This window comes from Mustela putorius, unplaced genomic scaffold, assembly GCF_011764305.1.
Source record: "Mustela putorius furo isolate JIRA1106 unplaced genomic scaffold, ASM1176430v1.1 tig00003929_pilon_pilon_pilon, whole genome shotgun sequence".
NCBI lineage: Eukaryota > Metazoa > Chordata > Mammalia > Carnivora > Mustelidae > Mustela > Mustela putorius.
The window spans coordinates 271,432-279,320 of NW_025422074.1; the positions used below are offsets into that span (position 1 = coordinate 271,432).

Here is a 7,889-nt window from a genome sequence, read left to right on the forward strand (position 1 = left end):
CTATGGACTCTGAAAAACAATCGGAGGGTTTTGAAGGGGCGGGGGGTGGGAGGTCGGGGTACCAAGTGGTGGGTATTATAGAGGGCACGGATTGCATGGGGCACTGGGTGTGGTGGAAAAATAATGAATACTGTTATGCTGAAAATAAATATAAAATAAATAAATTAAAAAAAAAAAAGGAAATGGGTACATTCCTAGAAACACACAACTGAACAAGAGTGACTTAGGAAGATGGAGACAATCTGAACAGACCAGTATAGTCATTTGAGAGGCACAGGTGGAGGCTGAAGGTCAGGAAGACGGGCTTGTAGGGGAGGCACAAACACCTGAGAACCTGGGGTTGAGGATCACATGGGGCCTACAGGCCCCCAAATTGCACATGGCATACAAAGGAGCTCTCCTTATGGCCATTCTCTTCCCACTGATAACCAGATTAGCTCTGACCTGGCTGAGTTCCAAGAGGCCTCTCACCTTGCCTCTGTATTCATTGTGGATATCTGGGCACCAGGAACTTGGAACAGCTACAGTGAGATTCCAGAAAAATCTCATCCCTACTCCACTGCTATCCCTTCCAGAAAGAGAGCTCTCCCTTTGGACCTGCCTATTTGTCTCTTCCCCCCAGAGCCCAGCTGGTGGAGGATGTGCCCTGGGACAATATCCCTGCTGAGAAGGGACTGTTCTTTCTACTACCATCTGACTGAATAAGACAAGTACTGACTCTGACTTCACACCAGTATGAGGAACCCTAGCCCTCAGGACACTTAAGCAGGCCCTGCCTCTCCTAGCATCTTGCACAGTCACCATGGAGGTTTTCTGAATGGCAAAGTGCACTCCAAAGCCCCTGTTATTGAAGAAAACTTGTTAGAGGACAAAGAATTGTTGAAGCCATGCCATTCTTGGAAGCTGTTCCTATGTTCGTCCTGATCTTTGTCCTGTGAACTCCCTGGAATTAACAGTTATCTGATGTTAATGAGATCACCACGTGCTCCCTGACCAGCCTGCCAATGTGCCTGCCCTTTCACCAGCCATGAACACAGGAAGCTCCTTACCTGATCTCACCATCTTTCACTTTCCCCTGGCATTTCCCATCCCCCAGGGCCCTGAGGAGACAGCTTACCCCAGCCTGAGTGAGGCTATCAGTACCTCCAAATTAAGACCTAGCATGATCCACCTCAGGATCAGTGGGAGCCAGTGCCTGGACCACCTTGGCTTTGATGAGAGAGGACTTTACTCCCTGCTCAGCTACACATCCTGTGGCCTTTCCTGAGCAATCCTAACCCCTAGGTTTCTTGGAGCATTCCCCCATCCCCATATTCGAGGCTCTGATAGCTATCCCTCACTATCAGCCTTCTCCCTCCTCACTCAGTGCTCTGGTTCTCACATTCTCCAATTCCTCCCCCTCTGCTTCTTCTCCTGTGCTGGGTAACCCCCTTACCCAGCTTCTCCCCTTGGAATCCCTTCCTGTCACTACCATGTGCCCCTCAGCTGCTTGAGGTTGCCCAAGGGCCCAGCTGATACCCAAGAGCGGCTGCCCAAAAAGTTTTTGACAACAATGCCACATGCCTTGTCCTGCATCACTCAGGGTGTCCCCCAGATATCAGCACATTGTCCACTGATCAGAGGCTGCCTCCATTCCCATAAAGCCCCCCAAATTTGGTTCTGCCCACCCAGATACCTACCCCAAAGCCTCTATAGCATCCAGCGATGTCCTCTCAGACCTGCAGGTGTTTTGACCAGCCTGACCAGCCTGCCAATGTGCCTGCCCAGGGGCTGCCCACCACACTGTGGGACACTATACCCACCCAGCTCAATGGGCATGAGCAAGCATTTTACCATCAGCCAGTGAGGGACTTCAGCCTGGGAAACCTGTTTCCTCACAGCGTGCTTTTTGATGACTGCTGCTCTGATTTGTTTGTCCCCTGGCATGCACACACTCTATCTCAGCAGCAGGAATGGTTTAGCATGGAAGCCCATCAACAAGCCTGGTGTTGGACCCCCCAGCTTTTCTGAGGGGCCTTTATTTTTAGGGGACAAGGGGCCAGTTAGTGGCTTCCAGGACCCCCATGCCCTCAACCACCACAGCTTAACCTTCTGTTCCTGCCATGGCTCAGGGCCCAACATCATCCTCGCAGGAGAGTCCTCCCACGTTATTGTAATGAGATTGTGGCAGCCCTGGCTGGAGTGCCTGGCAGATGCTGGCGAGGATGCGGAGAAAGGGGAACCCTCCTATATGGTTAATGGGAATGCAAGCTGGTACAACCACTCTGGGCACAGCATGGAGGTTCCTGAAAAAGTTGAAATAGAGCTACCTTACGATCTAGCAATTGCACTACTGGGTATTTACCCTAAGGATAAAAACATAGTGATCAGAAGGGGCACATAACCCAAATGTTTATAGCAGCAATGTCCCCAATAGCCAAACTATGGAAAGAACCTAGATGTCCATCAAGAGACAAATCGATCAAGAAGGTGTGGTATATATACACAATGGAATACTATGCAGTCATCAAAGAAAAATGAAATCTTGCCATTTGCGACAATGTGGTGGAACTAGAGGGTTTTATGCTTAGAGAAATAAGTCAATCAGAGAAAGACAGCTATCATATGATCTCCCAGATATGTGGAAGTGAAGAGGCAACGTGGGGAGTTTGGGGGGGGTAGGGAAAGAATACATGAAACAAGATGGGATTGGGAGGGAGACAAACCATAAGAGATTTTTACTGCCACAAAACAAACTGAGGGTGACTGGGAGTAGGGGGGTAGGAAGGGGGATTGGGGCTATGGACATTGGGGAGGATATGTGATATGGTGAGTGCTGTGAAGTCTATCAACCTGGTGATTCGCAGAGCTGTACCCCTGGGGATAATAATACATTATACGTTTATTAAAAAATTTAAAAAAGTTTCTATGGTGAGTGCTGTGAAGTGTGTAAACCTGGTGATTCACAGACCTGTACCCCTGGGGATAAACACATTATATGTTTATTTAAAAATTAAAAACAATTAAAAAACAATTAAAAATTAAAAACAAAACAAAAACCCCAAAATGCCCAAAAGGAAACCTCGTGGTCAAATGACGTCACTAGTGAATTCTAGCGAACATGCAGTGGAAAATTAATATCAATACTCCTCAAACTCTTCCGGAATGTTAAGGAGGAGGCAACAATTTCAAATTCATTCTACAACGGCAGTATTATTTTGATAGCAAACCAGATAAGGACACTGCCATAAGAAAAAAGCAATAAACCAGAATCCTTGATGAATATAGATGGAAAAATTCTCAGCAAAGTGTTATCAAACTGAGTTCACACATGAAAAAAATTAGACACCATGGCTAAATGGGATTTATCTGTGGGATGCAAGCATAGTTGAACCTACAAAGATCAATAAGTGTAATTCAATACACCAAGAAAATGAAAGGCAAAAATCACATGATCGTCTCAAAAGTTGCTCAAAGAAATTAGACAAAATATACCATTCTTTTATGATAAAACTCTTAATAGATTGGATATAGAAGGAGCATACCTCTACATATAAAGGCCACCTACAGGAAACCCACAGCAAACCTCCCACTCAATGAAGAAAAATTGAAAGCATTTCCTCTAAGAATAGGAACATAACAAGGAAGGACAGTGTCACCACCTCTACTCAATATAGTAGTGGAAGTCCTAGCTAGAACAATTAGGCAAGAGAAAGAAAGAAAATCCTTCGACATCAGGAAGGAAGAAGTGAAAACGTCACTCTTTGCAAATATTATCTTACATACAGAAAAATTTGAAGAGTCAATTAAAAAAAATCTGTTGAAAGTAATCAATGATTCAATAAAGTGACATATTACAAATTGACTTACAAAAATCAGTGGCATCCTTGTACGCTGACAGTGAAACATCAGAAAATGAAAACAGCATCAAAAACAACAACATAGGAATATAAGAAACCAGGGAAGTGAAGGACCTTTACAATGAAAACTATAAGACTTTCCTGAAAGAAGTTGGAGACACAAACAAATGGAAACACATCCCATGTTTATGATTTGAAGAATTAATACTGTTGAAATGACCATATTACACAAAGCCATTACAGAGTCAATGTGATCTCAATCAAAATTAGAAGAAATCATTCTGAAATTTGTGTGGAAGCATAGGAGACTAAAAAACCAAAGCAATCCTGCAAAAAGAGAGCAAAGCTGGAGGTAGCACATTTCTTCATTTCAAACCATACCTCAAAGCCATAGTAACAGAATCCAATGTGGTAATGGCAAAAAAAGCAACCTATGCACCAATAGAACAGAATAGAGAGCCCAGAATTAAATACCAACACATGTGGTCAACCAATAATAGGTAAGGAAGCCAAGAAGACTGAATAAAAAGTATAGTCCCTTCAAGAAATGGTGCTGGGGTACAGGTCTGTGAATCACCAGGTTTACACACTTCACAGCACTCACCAAATCACATACCCTCCCCAATGTCCATAATCCCACCCCCTTCTCCCAAACCCCCTCCCCCCGGCAACCCTCAGTTTGTTTTGTGAGATTAAGAGTCACTTATGGTTTGTCTCCCTCCCAATCCCATCTTGTTTCATTTATTCTTCTACCCACTTAAGCCTCCATGTTGCATCACCACTTCCTCATATCAGGGAGATCATATGATAGTTGTCTTTCTCTGCTTGACTTATTTCGCTAAGCATGATACGCTCTAGTTCCATCCATGTTGTTGCAAATGGCAAGATTTCATTTCTTTTGATGGCTGCATAGTATTCCATTGTGTATATATACCACATCTTCTTGATCCATTCATCTGTTGATGGACATCTAGGTTCTTTCCATAGTTTGGCTATTGTGGACATTGCTGCTATAAACATTCGGGTGCATGTGTCCCTTTGGATCACTACATTTGTATCTTTAGGGTAAATACCCAATAGTGCAATTGCTGGGTCATAGGGCAGTTCTATTTTCAACATTTTGAGGAACCTCCATGCTGTTTTCCAGAGTGGCTGGACCAGCTTGCATTCCCACCAACAGTGGAGGAGGGTTCCCCTTTCTCCGCATCCTCGCCAGCATCTGTCATTTCCTGACTTGTTGATTTTAGCCATTCTGACTGGTGTGAGGTGATATCTCATTGTGGTTTTGATTTGTATTTCCCTGATGCCGAGTGATATGGAGCACTTTTTCATGTGTCTGTTGGCCATCTGGATGTCTTCTTTGCAGAAATGTCTGTTCATGTCTTCTGCCCATTTCTTGATTGGATTATTTGTTCTTTGGGTGTTGAGTTTGCTAAGTTCTTTATAGATTCTGGACACTAGTCCTTTATCTGATATGTCGTTTGCAAATATCTTCTCCCATTCTGGGGATAAAAATATATGTTTATAAAAATAAAAAAATTAAAAAAAAAAAAAAAAAAAAAAAAAAAAAAAAAAAAAAAAAAAAAAAAGAAATGGTGCTGGGAACACTGGAGAAACACAAGCAGAACAATGAACTCTTTGGATCATCTACTCCTTTCAGAATATATTTTCAATGTGCAGCTAATAAATATTTACAGACATTATACAGATTATAAAAAGAAATTCAAGAAACATGTTAAGAGAGTTAAGTTCAAAGCTTTCTAATAGAAATTCCCTTATTTAGGGTAGAAGTTCGAATATGATCTCTGTCTCCCCTCCTGCCTGTCTGATCTCTGGAGCACTCCTATTGCTGGTGCTCCCAATCTGATGCCTTCTGTTTAGAGCTCAGCTGAGCTTGGGGTACACCTGGCTCCTGTAGGATTTGGCCACACAACCAAATGAACCTTGAGTTTCTGTCACTCAGATTTAAAATGAGGAAAGACTCTCCTCTGAGGATTAGAGTAAATTATTTATTGAAATAAAGTACATAATGTTCAGAATGAAATGGCACCTGGTGAACGGTGGGCCTGATTATTTGGTGAAGGTCAGCAGAGAGCTGGATCCTGGCCTCATGGTTTCAGCATACAGTCCAGCCTTTGCAGATAAGTTTCTCTGACAGAGACTCTGACACAGGCTGATTCCAATTAGCCTCTCAGGTTTGGTCAGGATCTCTTTTGCTTTTACTGCCCCAGGCCTCTCTCCCTTGACGCTTTCAAGGTGAGAGCCCAAAGTGCCAGTTCTCCAGGCCTTTTCCCATAACTTGGCACTCACATCCCTTCCACCCAGTTTGCCCATTTCAGCCTTGACCTTGGATGGGCCTGACCTACATGTGCCTGAGAGAGTGGGTACATTCTCTCAGGTCACACTTGCTCTTGGAAAATGATTCACTGACATCGCAGGGACTGAGGAATGTGATTGAGACACTCTGGGCATTTCTGTGAATATGTACTGAGTGAAGTCTTCCACTGATGAAGCAAAATACATAGTGTCCTTAATTTTCAGACCTTTACTCTCAATGTGCTCTGAAGAATTAAACTGTGACACATAAATGGATGTGCAACAGGTTCACATATTTCAAATATCTTTCCTGCTGCCTGTTGATTGCTTTTAAAAATTACAGTCTCAAAAAAACATTACATTCCCTTTAACTGGAGGTAGGTTAATCATTAATGGAATTATTACCAATTGCTCAATGATACTTGAAACCATCCCAAAGGGCTTTAAATCAGTATATTCATGCAGAATAATAGTGAGTTCTTCAACAGAAGGTAGTTCATTAAGGAGTAATTCATCTTTTGTTTTAAGAAGAAAATTCGTGTTTTCCTTCTCAGTTTGTCAGTCATCTTCTCCATCTGACAGCAGTGGAGGAAGTGATATACAAGAGGAAGATGATGAGAAAGAGGAGGCGCAGGGGCGGTGACGCAGTTCCCTGCAGGGGGAGGTCCTGGCCTTGACTGTGGAGGGAATTCAGGTGGCTGCCCCTTGGCAGGCGGAACCTCCACGTCCTGTCTGCTGCCCAGGGACACCTCATGCGACTGCAGTGACGGCCATGACCCCGGGACAGGTATACAGCTCCGAGACTGCACTGCTTGATCTTGGCCATACCCCAAACCGGTGCCATTAAATTTCAGAGTTTCAAGCTGAGCTGCCGTGGCCTCAACTACTTCCATGGTGTCGTGCCAGAGGGCCCTCAGACAGGCTCAGAGCTCATTAGGAAAAAGAACTGTGCGGGTTGTAACCACATCTGCGCCAGATTCCGTGCGTTTCTAGGGTAACTGCACGCGGACCTTCCTGGAGACATGCCCCCGCCACTTACACAGGGGCACTTCCAGGGGAGCCTACTCTGCACTTGCTTTTCTTTTAATTTCTTATTTACTCATTGTTAATTAATGAGTGTAATAAAATTTCTCCAAGTGTCTATAAGAATATCTTTTTCCTTGTTTGTGAGTCCTTTGCCTTTATATAGCTCAGGGCTTTGGTGGGAGTGATGCCTCCTCACTTAACTTGGAATCTCAGACATTAGAATCAGAGTGGATCTCCTACTCAGAGGGTGCTGGGAGAGGGCCCACTGTCACATGCACTGTGCAGCTGACCTCAGGGTGGACATCAGCATGCTCCACCCCTTGGGGGTTCCTTAAGGTATTCTCAGGGCACCTATGTTTTGATACTTGGGTTATGGGATGACAATCTCTTGAGAGGGGCTGTGATCACCGAGGGGCAGATGTGTGGGCTCAGAGGATGGTGAACATTCCCACTGTACCCTTTGACGCCTCATAGCAGGCTGCCAGGGCAAAACTCAGCCCACCAGCTAGAGTAATCCTGGTTAGAGGAGGAAGGAAAATTTTGAAAGGCCAAAAGAATACTATGACTGTGTGTGTGTGTGTGTGTGTGTGTGTGTGTGTGTGTTGTCATATTCCACATCTTTCCAGGTAGCAAACAAGCAAAAAATTTTACCCTGCAGCAGAAGATAACTCAGTGAACCTCTTCATCTTAACAGTGTCAAAATAACTG

General features: G+C 44.0%; 1 pseudogene; it reads left to right on the plus strand.

The window, feature by feature from the left end:
• Positions 1 to 351: 351 nt before the first annotated feature.
• Positions 352 to 6,798, plus strand: LOC123388953 (annotated as a pseudogene).
• The last annotated feature ends 1,091 nt before the right edge of the window (positions 6,799 to 7,889 follow it).